General features: G+C 34.3%; 2 long non-coding RNA genes across 2 annotated transcripts; one reads left to right on the top strand and one right to left on the bottom strand.

The window, feature by feature from the left end:
• Positions 1-3,858: 3,858 nt before the first annotated feature.
• LOC139782052 (uncharacterized) lies at positions 3,859-4,301 on the bottom strand. Its single transcript, XR_011720783.1, has 2 exons — positions 4,170-4,301; positions 3,859-4,064 (listed from the first exon to the last, which is right to left on the bottom strand). It is a non-coding gene; the product is annotated as an uncharacterized lncRNA (long non-coding RNA).
• Positions 4,302-5,932: 1,631 nt separating this feature from the next.
• Positions 5,933-7,296, top strand: LOC139782051 (uncharacterized). The gene is made up of 2 exons (XR_011720782.1): positions 5,933-6,914; positions 7,020-7,296. It is a non-coding gene; the product is annotated as an uncharacterized lncRNA (long non-coding RNA).
• The last annotated feature ends 2,903 nt before the right edge of the window (positions 7,297-10,199 follow it).

Genomic DNA, 10,199 nt, shown 5'->3' on the forward strand with positions numbered 1-10,199 from the left:
GGACGACATTTTGTAGTAAAATGTAAATTCAGTATTTTAAGTGCAATATATTTAATAGCATATTTACTGTAATATAGTCACTATAAAACCTCATACTTTTTATACATGTTGCAAATAATTATACATAATTCATTATATTTTTACAGATCTTTATTATTTTTGTACAATGTAGAATTTATTATCTCTGACTGTGACAATGATGTTGGAGCAGCACGTCGACTAGTTCTATAGATACATATAAATCAATTAGTATTTTGTGATATATATACTATAACACCAAACAAATTATGCTTATTTTGCTTTGGGTGAGAAAAACTCGTCAAGCATTTTTTGTTCCGCTGAAAAGAAAAAAAGAAAGGTTCAGATTTATGATATGTTATCAAGTTACATTATAACACATTTATATAATATATATATATATTTTTATACAGTCTCTAGAACTTTGGATGTTCCTTTAATCACACTTTTTGGCCAATAAACAAGTACCTTAGCAAAGTTTTGTGCAAAGCATTTTATCTTTAATCGTGATTCAAAGAATGGTAGAAAAAGACCCTATCAGGTTGATAAAAAAAAACTGATTAAGAAGATATTTGACAGTTTGATAGAATATTTTCTATAACACGACATATTATTATAAAATAAGAGATCTTCGAGCCATATTTATTTCTACATTTATGTTTACAGTCAAGTGTTTTACCTATTAAAGCAAGTCTCTTCTCCTCGGCTAGCTTAGCGTCACGTGCAGGTTTAAGTCTCAGTTCCTCTGCTCTGCGAGCATCCTCTTTCCTCTTAAATCTTCTATGATGGTATGCGCCGTAAGTGATTCCAGTAAGGAGTAGACTCCAGCGGCAAAACTATATAAACAGATGCGTTTAATTACAAACAGAAATTGTTTATTCTATATATGCCTATAAAAACAAACACTGACATATTACTGGTGTTATAAGTGTCACTCCTGGACCAAGTTAAGACAGCGAAATCTAATTCTAAATCTAGATAACAGACGGTCATCAATTACTAATCGAATTTCGAACTGAAAATGATCGAATTTATTTCATGCGGAGCAAAACACTTTCAAGTTTTTTCAAGGTTAGAAAATCGAAAGACGACGTTAAGAAACCTTTCAGTGAAAATTGAAAAATAACACAAATTGCCGTGACAACGAAGACCACCAGTTATATCTTTTAATATATATATTTATTAATTTCCGAATATACCTTTACGAAACAGTAGAAAAATTATGTAATGAAATAAATTCGATCGCGACGAGAGACGGTGAGAATTCAGTCGGATGGGTCGGAAAGAACAGCGTTTAATAACAGCGTGAAATAAAACGTATAAGGAAGATACGCAGGAAAACATACGATGATGGAATGTTTCGAGAGAAGCTGCTCCTTTTACCTTGATAAAAGGAGAAACCCGCAAGGGTCTCGGATTCAGCTCGGCGGTCGACATCTTGCTCGAGGTCGAGTCGTCGAGGATAAGGACGTCGTATGTCGTATCTCGCGAGTGCGCGTGTCATCGGTGTCATGAGTGTGCTCCGTGCGCGATGAAAAGCGCGCGAAATTCGAGAACGTCGTTTTGCTCGACAAAACAACATTCATACACACATACACACATACACACAGGCATACACTTCGACTGTCAAAAAACTATTTCTTTTACCATCACCAATCTTAAAAGATTGTCCTTCTAACATGAATGTCTTGGAACAAAACGCAAGAAACAATCGTTAAAAAATTTTCATCTTGTACATATGCAAGGCGCGGATATAGGATTAAAGCGGAGCACTTCCGGAACTTTACTTTCAGAAACTATTTCTTTTATAAAAATAAACCTTAAAAATTGTCGTTGCACATGAACATTTTGGTGTAAAACGCAGGAACAAACGTTAATAAAGAGATTTTTACATATTCAAGTACCCGCTGGTATTTCGGATAAACGGAGCAGTTCCAGGTCTTGTTTGTTAGTAAATTTTTATTCTACTAACGTCGTGGATCTTAAAGATTGTCCTCGCACTTGTATACATTTTGGCACAAAACAATAATAAAAAATAATAAGTGAAATTAGACGGATGTGGTTCTTATAATAAAATAATACATGCGTTTTTATAAAGAGTGTATGATAAATACTTAAGTCTTTAAGTCTCCTTTCTTAAGTATTTGTCATACTGCGTGTTTCTTGTATTCATATTTCGTCTTTTAATTTTTTTCTTTCTTAAATTCGTTATAGAAGCTTCATCATACTTTAAATGCAATTTAATTAGTATAAAACAATAGACATTTTGATATCTCTGTCAAGAAGAAAGAAATATCAAATCGTCTAACAGAAAAAGAAAAAAATCAATAAATCTTGCAAAACTCCAACGAATGATAACATTACGTTCGATTCAAATTAAATGCGAGCATCGATTGTATCGAAAAATACACACCGAGAAGTTAATTTACAAAAGAATTTATTCATTAAATTGATTAAATTAATTCATAAAAATTGACTGCACAACATTGATCAAAAATATTTCTATCTCTAATTCCATTATTTGCGTGAGAATACGGATTGATCGTTTCTTTGTGATCCGTTCTTTTAATTTGAAATTGTAATCAACTACATTCGACTATAGAAAAAATTGTACACAGAAAAATAATCATTCTACAGCCAAGAAAAGCATTTATTTATTTTGTTTTATTTCGTTTAAGTAAGTTTTTTCTTACAACAAAGAATATTTTCTTATTAATATAGTTTTCAAATATCTTGACACAAGTCAAGAATATGGTTTAAGTAAATGTAATACTTATATTGATTTTATGGTAGATTTGCGGATATATAAGCTTACCAAATACTTAATCCGCAAATCTACCATAAAGTCATTATAAGCATTAAATTATTTACTCAAAACAATATATTCTGTTTTTTTTAAGATTTGTGTCAAGATATTTGAAAACTATTAGTAAGAAAATATTCTTTGTTGTAAAAAAACTTATTTGAAATAAATAAAATAAGTAAGTGCTTTCCTTTTGGCTGTAGAATGATTATTCTTATGTGTGTATTTTGTATTATATGAATATTAATCTGAATTACATCCTGCGAAAAATCGAAATTTATAATATGGATGAAACTAAAAAATTAATAACAAAAAATTTTTTAATGCAAAAACCGAAGCACGGTGACGGACGCGCGGAGCACAAACGCTTCCTACCTGTACGAAATTCCTCGGAAGAACGATAGCTGAGTGACTTACGCAGGTAAACGGTATTTCCGAGCGTTGACGGAAACAAGTGGCAAAGTCCGTTCACCGTCAAAAACAACGCTGAAAACGCGCCGATCTTCAAGATATGCAATTTCAAATTCAACGGTTGCGCGTTGCGCCTGTATGTACATACGGACAGTGCGGTGCCGACGGTCACGGAAAGGTTGCAACACTTTTTTTTTGATGATTTTTGGAACGCGCAGTAATTTTGAGATCGCGATTCACCATCTCTGTATACACGTAGTGAACGGTTATGATAGCTGTCAAAGTGAACTATACAAGGTGGAGGTTCACGAAATGTATCTTGTGCGCCGCGGAAAATCTTAAGATATCAACTGGATACTGTAATATCGGGGTTAGTATAAAAGAATAAGCTAAATAGACAATTTTATTTTATAAATTAATTTTTATTTTCAAGACATGTGTAACATTAAAAATTAATGTAATATAAACATATTAATATAATTATTTATAATAATTATATTAATTATTATAATAATTATATTAACAATATATTAATTATTTATAATAATTATATTAATATATTGTGTTATATGTTATATTAATTTTAATTACATAATTAATTACATAATTAATAACATTAAAATTAATTAATAACATATTAATTTTAATACATATTATTAATACATAATTAATATAACAGTAAAATTAACCGGTGTCTGGATTAATGTTCGGCAAGCAGAGGACATCAGTCGATCGAAGAAGCTGCCGTGGAAGACGTGGATGCTGAGACCGCGAAGTCACATCACCGCTTCAAAGCCAATCCTTCTCGTCAAATAACGATGAAGTAATCTTTCTAAAAAATTACAATTATAAAAATTAATTACTTGCAAATTCAGTTTTAGTACAAAATCATCATTTTATTATAATTATATTAAGTTGAGAAGATAGATTTACTTACATAAAATTGCCAGATCGCTGATTACTATTGATTGTTCGGTAAGAACAGATCAATCGCAATCTGTTGTCCGCTGCAATCCAGAACGAATCTCTTGTAGAAATTCGTTGTGGGATTAAGATGTGCACGTCTTTGTTCACTCTAGTACTGGGATCTTCTCTCGGCTGCAGGGCCCCTGGATCGATATTAGGCAGGGATGTTTCGAAAACGGCGATACGTCCTCGGGTGGTGGAGAGGAGTTTGTGAGCAGCTTGAAGACCGGCACCAAGGGCGTTGTTATCATCAAGAGTGCCACACAACTTGATAGGCAGCTAGGCGAGAAGGTTGCGGAATCGGCAGGCCCAAAGATATTTCGGATAATTTTTACCTTGTGCCGTGTTCATTCAAGATTTATTCCTTCATTCGTTTATTCATTCCATTCATTAACGAGAGTTCACGTTACAATCATTCAATGTCAAACATATCATTTATTTATTCATACATCACCTTGGTGAAAAAATTTCTCAGAAAATCTCTCATATTTTCTCAGAAATTTTGCAAGAATTGGGACTTATGAAAATTCTGAAGAGGTATATGATATTTCTCAGATACTTTCAGAATTAATTAGATGAAGATTTATAGAATATTTCAATATCCGTATATGTGAAAATTTCTGATAAATTGCACAGATTTTCTCATATTTATTCAGATTTCTACAAGGATATATTTGCGAAAAATATTTTATTCTTATTTTGTCTGAGTTTTTCAATTCGTATAAAAAATCTGAAAATTTCTCTGAGTATTCAAAAAAAAAATCTGAAAATTTTTATAGAAATTCTGATTAATAATGTGAAAAATTTTGATATTTTTTCACCAGGACATCCATGGAAGATCACATAGTATTAATACCGTGTGACATGATTCTCTATTACTGCATTTAATCTTTGGGGCATAGATGCAACTAAATTTCAGAATAACTCAGGCCTTGCGCGGAAACCTTCCCATACGTTGAGAACTGTTGCGCCAATGCCTCGCGTCTACGTGGAAATTGAGGATTCCATATTTTCTGAGTAGCTTGTTCCTCTCGTTTTCCATAATGTTACAGGCTCAGATTCATCCGTCGAAAATACCTTCTCATTCGAGAAAATGGTATTTGTCCATTCATATTCCCATGCCAAATGCTGCAAGGTAAAAGCCATCCGTTGTTCTTTGTGGCGTTCGGTTAATTGTTTATATTGAGCCGGTTTATATCGATTGTATCTCTGTTCCCGCCATCTGCGTCGCACGGTTAGCGCGCAACAATTCAAACCAACTTCCGCTACCGTTTGCTGCGCCGCTGAGCGGAATCCGGTCTTCTGAACTAAATTTAAAAGTTGTTGATCTTCCTCGACGGTAGTGCATCGTGGACGCCTTGTTATTGGCCGAGAATTTATATGGCCGTCTATTTTAAATTGTCGCACTAATTTGTATACCGTACTTCTTTGCAATGTAGAGGAAAGTCCCCTATTATGAGATAGGCTCCTAATATGCGAAACCGTGCGGTGCAGAGAGCGGGAACAGAGATATAATCGATATAAACTGGCTCCATATAAACAATTAATTGAACGCCACAAAGAACAACGGATGGCTTTTTGCCTTGCAGCATTTGGCATGGGAGCATGAATGGACAAATACCATTTTCTCGAAAGAGAAGGTATTTTCGTCGGATGAATCTGAGCGTGTAACATTATGAAAAACGAGAGGAACAAGCTACTCAGAAAATATGGAATCCCCAATTTCCACGTAGACGCGAGGCATTAGTGCAACATGTTCTCAACGTATGGGAAGGTTTTCGCGCAAGGCCTGAATTATTTTAAAATTTATCTATGCCCCAAAGATTAAATGCAGTAATAGAGAATCATGGAAGTGTCACACGGTATTAATACTTTCCATGGATGCCTTGGTGAAAAAATATCAAAATTTTTCACATTATTAATCAAAATTTCTATAAACATTTTTAGATTTTTTTAGAATACTTAGAAATTTTCAGATTTTTTATACAAATTGAAAAACTCAGACAAAATAAGAATAAAATATTTTTCGCTAATATATCCTTGTAGAAACTTGAATAAATATGAGAAAATCTGTGCAATTTATCAGAAATTTTCATATATACGGATATTGAAATATTCTAAAAATCTTCAATTATTTCTGAAAGTATCTGAGAAATATCATATACTTCTTCAGAATTTTTTATAAGTTCCAATTCTTGCAAAATTTCTGAGAAAATATGAGAAGTTTTTTCACCAAGATGATGTATGAATAAATGAATAATATGTTTGACATTGAATGATTTTAACGTGAACAACTCTCGTTAATAAATGAACGAATGAAGGAATGAAAATCTTGAATGAACACGGCACAAGGCAAAAGTCATCTGAAATATCTATGGGCCTGCCGATTCCGCGACCTTCTCGCCTAGCTGCCCATCAAGTTCTGTGGCACTCTTAATAATAACAACGCCCTTGGTGCCGGTCGTCAAGCTGTTCACAAACTCCTCTCTACCACCCGAGGGCGTATCGCCGTTTTCCAAACATGCCTGCCTAATATCGGTCCAGGGGCCCTGCAGCCGAGAGAAGATCCCAGTACTAGAGTGAACAAAGACATGCACATCTTAATCCCACAACGAATTTCTACAAGAGATTCGCTCTGGATTGCAGCGGACAACAGATTGCGATTGATCTGTTCTTACTGAACAGTCAATAGTAATCAGCGATCTGGCAATTTTATGTAAGTAAATCTATCTCCTCAACTTAATATAATTATAATAAAATAATGATTTTGTACTAAAACAGAATTTGCAAGTAATTAATTTTTATAATTGTAATTTTTTAGAAAGATTACTTCATCGTTATTTGACGAGAAGGATTGGCTTTGAAGCATTGATGTGGTTTCGCAGTCTCAGCATCCACGTCTTCCACGGCAGCTTCTTCAATCGACTGATGTCCTCTGCTTGCCGAACATTAATCCAGACACCGGTTAATTTTACTGTTATATTAATTATGTATTAATATTATGTATTAAAATTAATATGTTATTAATTATTGTAATTTTAATGTTATTAATTATGTAATTAATTATGTAATTAAAATTAACATAACATATAACACAATATATTAATATAATTATTATAAATAATTAATATAATTAATATAATTATTATAATAATTAATATAATTATTATAATAATTAATATAATTATTATAAATAATTATATTAATATGTTTATATTACATTAATTTTTAATGTTACACATGTCTTGAAAATAAAAATTAATTTATAAAATAAAATGGTCTATTTAGCTTATTCTTTTATACTAACCCCGATATTACAGTATCCAGTTGATATCTTAAGATTTTCCGCGGCGCACAAGATACATTTCGTGAACCTCCACCTTGTATAGCTCACTTTGACAGCTATCATAACCGTTCACTACATGTATACAGAGATGGTGGATCGCGATCTCAAAATTTCTGCGCGTTCCAAAAATCATCAAAAAAAAGTGTTGCAACCTTTCCGTGAACGACTGTACATACGGACAGTGCGGTGCCGTCGGTGTCTAGTGCGCCGGCGCGGGCGGCGCAGAGCGGCGGAACGTGATTCGCCGAATCCGGCGGCTCGACCGCTCGACTCGCGAGCCAATCACGTTCGACGTCTCTCTCGACTGTGCGGTAGAGACCTAGAAATCAGAGATGCGACATTGAAGGGCATAGCCTGATTGGTTGTCTAAATCACGTGATAATAACGCCATGTTGGTTCCTTACTGCATGTGATTGACATCGGTAGTGAAATATGTATAATGCATATTTGTATATTAATGGTGGTTTATTAGTGTTTATAACTTACATTTTTGTGCAATACATTATTATTATTATGGTGTAAGTATTTCTATTTGTGTACATATTTATTATCAAATGTAAAGTTAATCTAACCTTTAATAGCACATGATGTCATTTTCTCTCTAATATTATATGAATGTATATACTTAGAATGTATTGAAAATAGAGTCCTTATGTAGGACTCTAACTGAGAATGAACTTAATTTACTAAAAACATCTGTAATATTCTCTACATTTGCGATATTTTCCGAATAATCTCAAAATCTACATGTGCTGTTAACGACCTGACTTTTCTTTCAAAGCTATATTGAACTTGATCCTTTCTTTTGAGAATATTTTGTTTATTATACAGAATAAAGTGCTGTGTATCTGGTTGTGCAAATATATTTAAGAAGCATCGGAAACTGGAAGAAGATGAAAATTGTCCACTTGTTTCATTCCATCGTTTTCCTAAAAATGTTGAGGTACAAACTGCTTGGATATTTAATGTGAGAAAAATTAATGGATGTAGTTGGCAGCCTATAAATTCGTCACGTGTGTGCTCTGTAAGTTAGAACTTAGCTAAAATATTTTTGATAAAATTTGAACATTCCATAATAGCGTATTATATTTTTCTAGGAGCACTTTGATTATTCCTCTTGGGAGAAAAATAGAGAAGGGGAGAAAAGGAAACTTAAATTCCAAGCAGTTCCTTCTGTTTTTAATAATCTTTCACAGATATCTCAAAATGATCACAATTATTCACGAATGTCAATAATGAAAGATATAGATAGATAGATAGATATAGGGTCCGTTCCGTTTCACGCATATGCGTGCATTTATCTATAGCATACGTAACGTTTACTATAGACAATGCGCGCATCATGCGTGAAACGGAACGGACCCTAGGTCTCTACTGTGCGGCGGCAACGACGCGCGCAAGCGGCGCAAGTAATACGCGACACGTTCAACGTCGGTGCGAGACGTTTTGTCGCTCGTGTAATTCTTTTCTCGTGAACGAAAAGAAATCTGTTTACGGAGTGTTGAAAATTGAACGTACGCCGAATATTTCCTTCCTTTTTGTGTCGACTGAAACGAGTGGAATGCTGTCGCTGGGCGAAATGAATGCCGAACGCCGTGCTGGACGCCGTACGTGTCACCCTCCCGACTGTGATTTGGCCGATCTCCTGCAGTGCTCCGTGATCGGTGAGTGAATTTTACATGAGAAATAAGTGTTTCTCGAAGCGCGATATATCCGAATTTTAATAGAATCGTTGTTCCGCGTGTCACAGTGCTTTTGTTTCGATTTCTACTTCGAATATGTGAATCGCGCGGAAAGACGCTTCGATAAATAGCTTGAACCTCTCGTTAAGCGCGGGAATTAATAATCAATTGAGTGATTAAAGAGAACGATCGCGCGTTTGGCTTTCTCGACACTTTGCTTGTCGCGATCGCGAATGATCGCGAACAACCGCAAACGATCGAGTGAGCTTGCTTCAAAAGTGTATGAACAAGCTCAAATGTGCGTCCACGAATATAATTCCGTTAAAGAACAGGCACGTAATTTGCTCGTTCACGTAATTCGTCGTAAATATAAATTTATTTACACGCGTGTGCTTCTTTATTTTTCATAACCTCTATTTTACAGAAAATTTACGTTAAATTGTATCTTTTTTATTTTTAAATTTCTTCGCGATCGTTCTCCCACCGCGGTGATCGCGTATAAAAAACGTTGAACCGTCGTCGTCAAAAGATACTTAAAAATTATAAAACGTTCTCTGTTGCTTGTTCCCCAAATATTTTTCGTTCTGCTTGGTTTTGCTTACAAAATTTTCCATAAACGAGCCTATAGGTGCGATTTCACGATGACGCTCGACGCTGGATTCGAGCGTCAAATCTAGTCACGTGATATATTCAGAGGGACGCGAAATATAACCTAACCACTGGATTGGCTGAAATGAGCGTCGAGTGTCAAAGCTAAACACAGTTTAGCTTTTTGACGCTCGAATCCAGCGTCGAGCGTCATCGTGAAATCGCGCCTTATTGCTTCGTATTTCGTGCTCTTATCTTGCAGATTTACTAGCAAGAAAAAGAAAGAACGTTGTCAATTCGATCGCGGCGCTTTAAAATGGACTTATTGCTATGAAATTTTTCTGATAGTTAATACACTCTACGTTACAAACTCATAGCTGATAGA

This window comes from Temnothorax nylanderi, unplaced genomic scaffold (genome assembly GCF_030848795.1).
Source record: "Temnothorax nylanderi isolate EJ_2023f unplaced genomic scaffold, tnyl_v1.0 TNYL_tig0385_pilon, whole genome shotgun sequence".
NCBI classification, from domain to species: domain Eukaryota; kingdom Metazoa; phylum Arthropoda; class Insecta; order Hymenoptera; family Formicidae; genus Temnothorax; species Temnothorax nylanderi.